This window comes from Gracilinanus agilis, chromosome 2, assembly GCF_016433145.1.
Source record: "Gracilinanus agilis isolate LMUSP501 chromosome 2, AgileGrace, whole genome shotgun sequence".
NCBI lineage: Eukaryota > Metazoa > Chordata > Mammalia > Didelphimorphia > Didelphidae > Gracilinanus > Gracilinanus agilis.
This window is the reverse complement of record NC_058131.1, coordinates 713,169,547-713,180,844: the sequence shown is the minus strand read 5'-3', so window position 1 is coordinate 713,180,844 and position 11,298 is coordinate 713,169,547.

Below are 11,298 nucleotides of genomic sequence, written 5' to 3'. Positions count from 1 at the left end.
ATTTTAGTGAATTTTAAAAATTTCTATTTTGCTTTCTCATACTAGAATATCAGGGCAACATGCCTTAATAAGTTCTTGAAAGATGATGTCTAAGCCCTTTTTTTAATTATAGATGTCAGGTAGCCCAATGATTCTTACATTATCTCTCCTGGATTTTTGCAGGTTAGTTATTGTTCCAATGACATATCTCACATTTTATTCTATTTTCTTTTTATTCTTTTGACTTTGATTGTTCCTTGATGTCTCATGGAATCATTAGTTTCCACTTGCCAAATTCTATATTTTATTTATTTCTCAGGGTTTTTTATTGTAGTCTTAGTAACTGTCACCAACATAGAATAAAGAAACATGTAAATTGTATTTGTAAAATCACAAACTCCATTTGTCTAAAATATAGAAGTAATATGTGTGTTCTAAGATAAACAACCTCTGCTTTTGAGTTCCCTTTGGATTTGTTTTATTTTGACATTTTTTCTCTTGATTTTGTGGCTCTTTTAATGTAATCATACTATGTATTATTTTTGTTCTTTTTTAATCTCTTCATATATTCCCTCATTTCCTTTATATTTTCAATATGTGATTTCTAATAATGTAATATCATGAATTACATTCAAATATCATAGTCTATTCAGTCATTTCTCCCAATTGCTTCTTTTGTGTTATTGCTAATTATTTTATCTTTGCAAACAAAGCTTTCCACGAATATTTTCATGCATACATATCTTTTTATTCTATAATTTAGGACCAAATCCCAGTAATTAATTTCCTAGATCAATGAACATGAATAGCTTTATAGCTCTTAATGCATATTTCCATCTTTTTTATTAAAAACACACTGCTAGAACTATGAAAAGTTAGATTTTTTTCTCCATGTTCCTATTATTATTTAATTTGATCAACTTAAACCATGCATTTTTCAGTTAATATACATTGCCAGGGCTATGTTTCACTAGATCTGTCCTCATTCAGCAGACACAATCTGTTGTCAGGACCATACTCTTTCCAAAACTAAGTCTTTCCAGCTTGGTCATACCAATTAGTACTTTTGTTTCAATGCCACAATCCCTCAAGAATGCAGGATTACAATTAGAAAAATGCAAATTAAAACAATTCTGAGATACCACCTTACACCTTGCAGACTGGACAATATGACAACAAAGGAAAGTGATAAATGTTGGAGGGGATGTGGCAAAACTGGGACTGTAAGGTGCCAAGAACAATTAGTACAATGGTATAAATTTGAAAAATCCGAGAAAGAGAAGATCTAAATCAGTGATTCTCAAAGTGGGAGCCACTGCCCCCTTGTGGGTGCTGCAGCAATCCAGGGAGGTGGTGATGGCCACAGCTGCATTTGAGGGTGGTAAATAAATGTAAGGGGGCAGTGATAGTATGTGACAGAGGGGATAAATAATATTTTTTATTTTTTTCTGGAAAGGGTGCTTTAGGCCAAAAAAGTTTGGGAACCACTGATCTAAATGATGATGATGATCTTGAAAATAAAGATCACATTTGCATAATACCTTGTTTTTAAAAGTTCTTGTACATCTTATTTCATTTTACCCTCACAAAATTCTCTCATCTAGATGAATATAATAATCACCATTTTACAGAAATAGGTAACTTTACTATCTCAGAGATAGGAAATCTTTCTTTTTTTTTTAAATATATATTTTTTTATTTTTAAAAAAGTTTCCCTGGTTACATAATTCATGTTTTTACTTTACCCTTCACCCCCTTCATGCTCCATCCCCCGACTCACCCCCTTCCCCCACCGTAGCTAATTCGCATTTCCACTGGTGTGGTCAGTCAAGACATATTTACACATTATTGATAGTTCTATGAGTGTGGTCTTTTCAGGTCTACATCCCCAATCATGTTCTCATCAACCCAAGTGTCCATGCAGTTTCTACTCCTGCAGTTCTTCCGCTGAATGTGGATAGTGTTCCTTTCTATAAATCCCTCCAAATTTTCTTGAGTCATTGCATTGCTGCTAGTACAGATGCCCGTTACCTTTGATTTTACCATAATATATCAGTCTCTGTGTACAATGTTCTTCTGGCTCTGCTCCTTTAACTCTGCATCAATTCCTGGAGGTCTTCCAGTTCACATGGAATTCCTCCAGTTTATTATTCCTTTGAGCACAATAGTATTCCATCACTAACACATACCACAATTTGTTCAGCCATTCCCCAATTGAAGGGCATACCCTTGCTTTCCAGTTTTTTGCCACCACAAAGAGCATTGCTATAAATATTTTGGTGCAAGTCTGTTTATCTATGATTTCTTTGGGGTACAAACCCAGCAATGGTATGGCTGGATCAAAGGGCAGGCATTCTTTTATCTCTCTTTGGGCATAGTTCCAAATTGCCCTCCAGAATGGTTTGATCAGTTCACAACTCCAATAGCAATGCATTAAGGTCCCAATTTTGCCACATTCCCTCCAACATTAATTACTTTCCCCTGCTATTTTAGCCAATCTGCTAGGCGTGAGGTGGTACCTCAGAGTTGTTTTGATTTGCATATCTCTAATTATTAGAGAATTAGGACACTTTCTCATGTTCTTACTGATACTTTTGATTTCTTTATCTGAAAATTGCCTATTCATGTCTCTTGCCCAATTATTAATTGGGGAATGGCTTGATTTTTTATACAATTGATTTAACTCCTTGTATATTTGAGTAATTAGGCTCCTGTCAAAGTTTTTTGGTTATCAAGATTTTTTCCCAATTTTTTTAAACTTTTTTTTTAATTTTAAACCCTTAACTTCTGTGTATTGACTTATAGGTGGAAGAGTGGTAAGGGTAGGCAATGGGGGTCAAGTGACTTGCCCAGGGTCACACAACTGGGAAGTGTCTGAGGCCGGATTTGAACCTAGGACCTCCCATCTCTAGGCCTGGCTCTCAATCCACTGAGCTACCCAGCTGCCCTTTTCCCAATTTTTTGTTGGAATGTGTAGGTATCGCTACTAAAAAAAATCAAAGATAAGAAAAGGAACACATGATGAGAAGGAAAGTAGAAATAGAAGAGAGTATACTATCTCTCATAAAAAGGTGAATGAGAGGCAATATGTTAGCATGGGGGAAGATGATGGAGGGGCCAGTGGATTGTGTTTAAGGATTAGTTTAATATTATTTAGCTCCATTTGGGAATAACACCAATATATAGTCAGCTAAAGAAATGTGCCATATCCTAAATGAAGGTAGAAGGGTAGGAGAAATAAGAGAGAGAATGATGAAAAGGATAGCAAAATAGGGGAGGTGGTCATTGAAAACAAAATATCTGTGATCAGGGAAAGGCTAAAAACTGAGAGAAAGAAGGGAAAAGAGAGAGGAAAAGATTGAAGGAAACACAACTAGTCATTATAACTGTGAATATGAATGGTACCCATTTACACATAAAATGAAAAAAGATAGCAAAGTGGTTTATCAACCCAAATTCCACAAAATGTCACCTATACCACACAAAGAAGATATTGGAAGGGGAGGGGATGAATAGTATTATAAGAAGGAGAGGAAGAGTGCATTAAGAGGTAATATTTAAACCTTACTCTCAGTGGAATTAACCTTGGAAGGGAAGAGTCACTATATCCATTGGGATATAGAATACTATCTAACCATACTCAGAAAGTCAGAAGGGATAAACCAAGGGGAGCAGGGGAATGGGGAGGTCAAAAAAAGGGAGGGGAGGAGATGGAGGAGGGAATTTATTGGGCCTTAAAAATAAAAAGAGTGGAATAATAAGGGAGGGGGTAGAAAGAGAAGTAAACCAAGGGCGGGCCATGGGGTACTGGTTTAAAATAAACCACTGGTTTAAAAGGAAATAGCATAAGAAGAAGGGGTAGAACTAGGAGAGCATACCAAAATGTTGGGGAATACACAACTGATAATTATAACACTGAATGTGAATGGGATGAATTCACCCATAAAAGGGAAGCAAATAGCATCGTGGATTAGAAATCAAAATTCTACCATATGTTGTCTACATGAAACACATATGAGAAGGGTGGACATAAACAGGTTTAAGGTCAATGGCTGGAGCAAAATCATTTGAGTTTCACCCGAGAAAAAGAAGGCAGGAGTGGAGATCATGATTTCTGACAAAGCCAAAGTAAAATTAGATCTGATTAAAAGAGACAGGGAAGGTGCTTACATCCTGATAAAAGGCAGAGTAGACAATGAGAAAATAACAGTACTCAAAATGTATGCACCAAATGGTTTAGCATCCAAATTCCTAAAGGAGAAACTGGAAGAGCTCAAGAAGGAAATAAATACTAAAATTATACTAGTGGGAGATGTAAATATTCCTCTTTCAGTTCTAGATAAAACAAACCAAAAAATAAATAAGAAAGAGGTAAGAGAGGTGAATGAAATCCTAGAAAAAATAGATTTAATAGATATGTGGAGAAAAATAAATAGGGACAAAAAGGAATACACTTTCTTTTCAGCTGCATATGGTACATTCACAAAGATTGACCATGTAATAGGGCATAGAAACATTGCAAACAAATGTGAAAGAACAGAAATAATAAATGTAACCTTCTCAGACCATAATGCAATAAAAATAATAATTAGTAAGGGCACATGGAAAGGTAAATAAAAAACTAATTGGAAATTAAATAATACGATTCTCCAAAACCAATTTGTCAAAGAAGGAATCATAGAAACAATCAACAATTGCATTGAAGAGAATGATAATGATAAGACAACCTACCAAACTCTGTGGGATGCAACTAAGTCAGTATTCAGGGTATTATTTATATCCTTCAGTGTATGTATTAACAAATTAGATAGGGCAAAGATCAATATACTGGGCATGCAAATTAAAAAACTAAAAAGGGAACAAAGTAAAAATCCCCAGCTAAAGACCAAATTAGAGATTACAAAAATTAAAGGAGAAATCAATAAAATTGAATGTAAAAGAACGATTGAATAAATAAATAAGACAAGAAGCTGGCACTTTGAAAAAATAAACAAAATTAACAAAGTACTGTTCAATCTAATTAAAAAAGGAAAGAAGTAAACCAAATCATCAGTATCAAAGATGAAAAGATCCTCACCTCTAATGAAGAGGAAATCAAGGAAATCAGTAAAAACTGTTTTGTCCAATTATATGGTAATAAATATAGCAACCTAGTGGAGATGGATGAATATTTACAAAAATATAAATTGCCTAGATTAACAGTAGAAGAAATGGAATACTTAAATAATCCCATATTAGAAAAAGAAATTGAAAAAGCCATCAAAAATCTCCCTAAGAAAAAATCCCCTGGACCAGATGGATTCACAAGTGAATTCTACCAAACTTTCAAAGAACAAGTAATTCTAATACTATACAAACTATTTGACATAATAAGCAAAGGAGGAATTCTATCAAACTCCTTTTGTGATACAAAATATGTTACTGATCCCAAAGCCAGAGAGATCAAAAAGAGAGAAAGAAAGCTACAGATCAATCTCCTTAATGAACATAGAAGCAAAAATCTTAAAGGGAATACCAGCAAAAAGTCTCCAACAAGTGATTACGAGGGTTATCCATCATTATCAACTGGTATTTATACCAGGAATGCAAGGATGGTTCAACATTGGGAAAACCATCCTCATAACTGACCATATCAATAAGCAAACTAACAAAAACCACATGATTATCTTAACAGATGCTGAGAAAGCCTTTGACAAAATACAGTACTCATTCCTATTGAAAACACTGTAAAGTATAGGAATAGAAGGACCTTTCCTAAAAATAATAAAGAGTATATATCTAATACCATCAACAAGCATCATATGCAATGAGGATAAATTAGAAGCCTTCCCAATAAGATGAGATTTGAAACAAGGATGCCCACTATCACCTCTATTATCTAACATTGTACTAGAAACACTAGCAGTAGCAATTAGAGAAGAAAAGGAAACTGAAGGTATTTCAATAGGCAAGGAGGAGACTAAGCTATCATTCTTTACAGATGATAAAATGGTCTACTTAAAAAACCCTAGACAATAAACTAAAAAGCTAGTAGAAATAATCAACAATTTTAGCAAAATTGCAGAATACAAAACAAATGCACATAAATCATCAGCATTTCTATATATTTACAATGTATCACAGCAGGAAGAAGTAGAAAGAGAATCAGCATTCAAAATCACCCTAGACAATATAAAATACTTAGGACTGTATCTACCAAAACAAACGCAGGAATTATGTGAAAACAACTACAAAACACTTTCCAAAAAATTAAAACTAGAACTAAACAATTGGAAAAACATTTATTGCTCCTGGGTAGGATGAGCTAACATAAAAAAATGACTGTTCAACTCAAATTAATTTAACTGTTTAGTGCCATACCTATCAAACTAACAAAAAACTTTTTTTACTGAATTAGAAAAATATATAACAAAGTTCCTTTGGAAAAACAAAAAATCAAGTATATCAAGGGAAATAATGAAAAAAAAAAAACATGAAGGGAGATAGCCTAGCAGTAACAGATATTAAACTATACTATAAAGCAGTTGTCAAAAAAAAGATATGGTACTGTCTAAGAGACTTGGTGTAAGTGACGTCAGCAAGACAGTGTATGATAAACCCAAAGAGTCCAACTTTTGGGACAAAAATCCACTATTTGACAAAAACTGCTGGGAAAAATGGAAAACAATGTGGGAGCAATTAGGTTTAGATCAACATCTCACACCCTATAACAAGATAAATTCATAATGGGCAAATGAAATTAATATAAAGAAGGAAACTAAAGTAAATTAAGTGAACACAAAGTAGTATACTTGTCAGATCTATGGGAAAGGGAATATTTAAAGACCAAGGAAGAGTTAGAAAAAATTACAAAATGTAAAATAAATAATTTTGATTATATTAAATTTAAAAGGTTTTGTACAAAAAAACCAATGCAACCAAAATCAGAAGGGAAACAATAAAGTGAGAAAAAATCTTTATAAAAAACTCTAACAGAGGTCTAATTACTCAAATATAAAAGGAGTTAAATCAATTATATAAAAAAATAAAGGCATTCCCCAATTAATAAATGGGCAAGAGACATTAATAGGCAATTTTCAGATAAAGAAATCAAAGCTATCAATAAGCACATGAGAAAGTGTTATAAATCTCTAATAATTAGAGAAATACAAATCAAAACAACTCTAAGGTACCGTCTCACACCTAGCAGATTGGATAAAATGATAGCAGGAGAGAGTAAGAAATATTGGAGGGGATGTGGCAAAATTGGGACATTAATGCATTGCTGTTCGAGTTGTGAACTGATCCAAACATTCTGGATGGCAATTTGGATCTATGCCCAAAGAGCTCTAAAATACTGCCTGCCCTTCAATCCAGGCATACCATTGCTCAGTATGTATCCCAAAGAGGTCATAGATAAAAAGAAGTAACTATTATCAACAAAGCAAGTTTCCAAGATAACCATACTGTATATATGTGAAAAAATTGCTATCTATTGCAAAGAAAAAGTGCTGGAGTCTGAGTGCCAATCAAAGCATTCCATCTTTCATATATCTTTTTTTGGTTTGCTTTTAACTAAAACCATTATGTAATGTTATTAATATATTTTGGGGTGTTTACTTTTTTGTTTTGTTTTTCTTTTTGTAAAGCTAACATAACACTGTAGGCCATGAGAAGCTGCAGCACTTGTTTAATAGCAGGAAATTATATTTTATATCAGGATACCTTTTTGTGGTGGCAAAATACTGGAAAACAAGGATATGCCATTCAATTGGGGAATGGCTGAACAAATTGTGGTATATGCTGTTGATGGAATACTTTTGTACTCAAAGGAATAATAAACTGGAGGAATTCCATGTTAACTAGAAAGACCTCCAAGAATTAATGCAGAGTGAAAGGAGCAGAGCCAGAAGAGCATTGTACACAGAGACTGATACACTGGTAAAATTGAATATAATGGATTTCTGTACTAACAGCAATTCAATGACTCAGGACAATTCTGAGGGATCTATGGAAAAGAATGATCTCCACATTCAGAGGAAGAACTGCAGGAGTTGAAACACAGAAGAAAAACAACTGCTTGAACAAATGGGTTGATGCAGACATGATTGGGGTTGTAGACTCGAAACAAACACACCAATGCAACTAACAATAATATGGAAATAAGTCTTGGTTGATGACACATGTTAAAACCAGTGGAAATGTGCTTCAGCTATGGGGTGAAGGGGAAAATAAAAGCATGAATCATGGAACAATGAAAAATTTTTCTAAAAAATAAAATATTTAAAATTTAAAAAAAATCATCACTTATGCTAACTATACTAGAATTACAATTATATTATCTAAAGACTACAGCTAACATTAAAATCTAATCCTCATAAAAGGAATTAGGGGATTTTTCATACACACATTGATAAAATAAAGACCAGATAATATGTGTGCAACTAAAAAAAGACCTAGAAAAAGGGGAAAAAATTGAAACACCCCATTAAATACCAAATTGTAAATCCTGAAAATAAAAGAAGAGATTGATAAAATTAAAAGTAACAACCACCAAAAACAAAACAAAAAATTGAACTAATAAGGCAAGGAGTTGTTTTTATAAAGAGTAAATAAAATAGATAAACCATAGGTTAATTTTCTTGAAAAAAGAAAGAAAACTGAATACTAGTATCAAAAATTAAAAAGGCACAACCACAACCAATGAAGAGTAAATTAAATAAATTAATTATTCAAAGTAATTTTGGTTACTTTTATGCCAATAAATCTAACAATCTAAGTGAAATAGATAATTATTCCCATAAATATAAACTTCCAAGTTTAACTAAATAGGAAATAGAATATTTAGCCACATTAGACAAAAATAAATTGAACAAACTATTATTAAATTCCCTAAGCAAAGGTCCCAGGGCCCAATTGATTCCCAGGTGAATTCTTCTAAATATTCAGAGAACAACTAACCTACATAAGGGTTTTTTTGTTTTTTTGTGTGTGTGTGTGTGTGTTTTTTTTTTTTTTTTGGAAAATAGTAGAAGAAAAATCCTTCCAAATTATTTTTCTGCCACAAATACCTAAGCCAGGAAGTGTGAAAAAAAGAAAGAAAACTACATAACAATTTTCTTAATGAATCTGATATCGAGTTATAGGTTTCCCCTAGATACACTAAAACCCAAGATTGTGTTCCAAGTCACAGAATACATGAAAGATTCACTTTTTTCTTGGATTCCTATAGTGCTAAAGGAAGGTGACTTTGATTTCCCCACCTCATGCTTGATAAGCACAGATAGGCACTGTTTGCTCCTGATAAGCAATTATTTTATATCCTGATATCTGACTACCCTCAGACCTCAACAGTTCACCCCCTATTGACTTTGAGGCATAATACATAACCACATGACCCATTTCAGGTTCCAGAGACAAAGTAACATGCCATCATCATCCTCTCTCCAGTTATATAGACCCTATTGTCCAAAGGATATGAAAACCTCAGAACACATTTCCATTTGGAGGCAGCATTCTGTCCAGCCTGCCTCCCTCAGCCATCCCATTTAACATTCCCATTTGAATTACATTGAAATGAATAAATCACTTTTATTTTTTATTTATTTATTTTTAATTTTTATTTTGAATATTTTCCCCTAGTACATGTTTCATGTCCTTTCCCTCACCCCCAAATTCCCTAACCCCCCTTAGCTCACACACAATTCTACTGGGTTTTACATGTATCATTGATCAAGACCTAATTCTGTATTATTGATTGTTGGACTAGAGTTATCGTTTAGTGTCTTCATCCCCAATAATATCCCCATAAGTCCATGTGTTCAAGCAGTTATTTTTCTTCTGTGTTTCTCCTCCCACAGTTCTACCTCTGAATGTGGCTAGTTTTCTTTCTTATGTCCCCCAGCATTGCTCTGGATCCTTGAATTGATGCTAGTAATCTCTTTTATTTTTAAGCTAGCTATTGGAGTCTGTCATTCTTTACAAAGGCAACCTGTTCAGGTCCAAGGTTTTACCTTAAAGGTTTATTTATACAAAAAATATTAAATACTGGAAAAGAGATTATAGCATTATATCACAAGGATCATATACCATGGTTACTTGGATTTTACAACAGGAATGCAGGGATGTTTCAATATTAGGAAAAACACCAGTACCTTTGCCTATATCAATAATAAAACCAAAAAAAAAAAACCAACAATATGCTTATTTAAATAGATGTGAAAAAGCTTTTGACAAAATACAATATTGATTCATTATGAAAACATTAAAAAGTATTGGAATAAATGGAATTTTCCTTAACATGATAAATGGGATCTCTCTAAAATCATCAGAAAACATTTTCTGTACTGCAAATAAACCCTTTCCATTAACATCAGGAATAATATAAGTATGACTATTTTCACCACCACTATTTACTATTATATTAGAAATGCTGGCTTTAACAATAAGAGAAAAAATTGAAGGAATTAGAATAGGCAATGTGGAAACAAAATTATCACTCTTTTTCAGATGATAAGATGGTATACCTAAAGAATCATAAATAATCAAACAAAAAATAATAGAAATAACCAACTTTAGCAGAGTTTTAGGACACAAATAAATCCACAAAAATCATCGGCATTTCTACTTACTACCAATAAAGTCCAACATCAAAAGATAGTACAGGAAATGCCATTAAAAATAACTCAAGACCATGTAAAGTATCTTGGGATATAATGATCTTGTTTTATGAAACCCCCAGATTCATCTTTGTCCCCTGGGTACTTGCCTTCTGGGAACTCCCAGATTGACCCTTGCTTAGACATAACAATGATATAAAAATTATATAAAAAAGTAGTTTTTAATCAGGACAAGGAAGACAATGATTTAAAGGCCACTACTCAGTCATGTGCAAAATAACACAGAGAGACAAGCTTTGGGACTCTGGGTAATCTGTCTCCACTATAATGCACCTTGAAGGGAATTTTTCTAATGAAATGAAGAACTTTGTGATAATTGGATTAAATCCACAATTCCCATCTTTAGATTTAATCACCAAAGGTGAGAGCACCTCCAATCCATAACCCACATGACCTAGAGTGGGTTACAAATCAGTCAACTGACTGCCCCCTAGGCATCTATTGTGATTGGATACACAAAGTAGAAAGGAGGCACAGGAAGTGACGCATCAGTGACCCCTTAAAAAAGAAGGAGTTGAGGGCTTCCGGGTTAAGATGGCGGCAGAGTAAGAAGCAGCTCTTAACCTCTCCTGACCGAAACATACAAAACTCCTCAAGGGGACATAAAAACAAGTCCAGACGAACGGAGGAACCCCACAACAGGGCACAGCGTGGAAGGTAC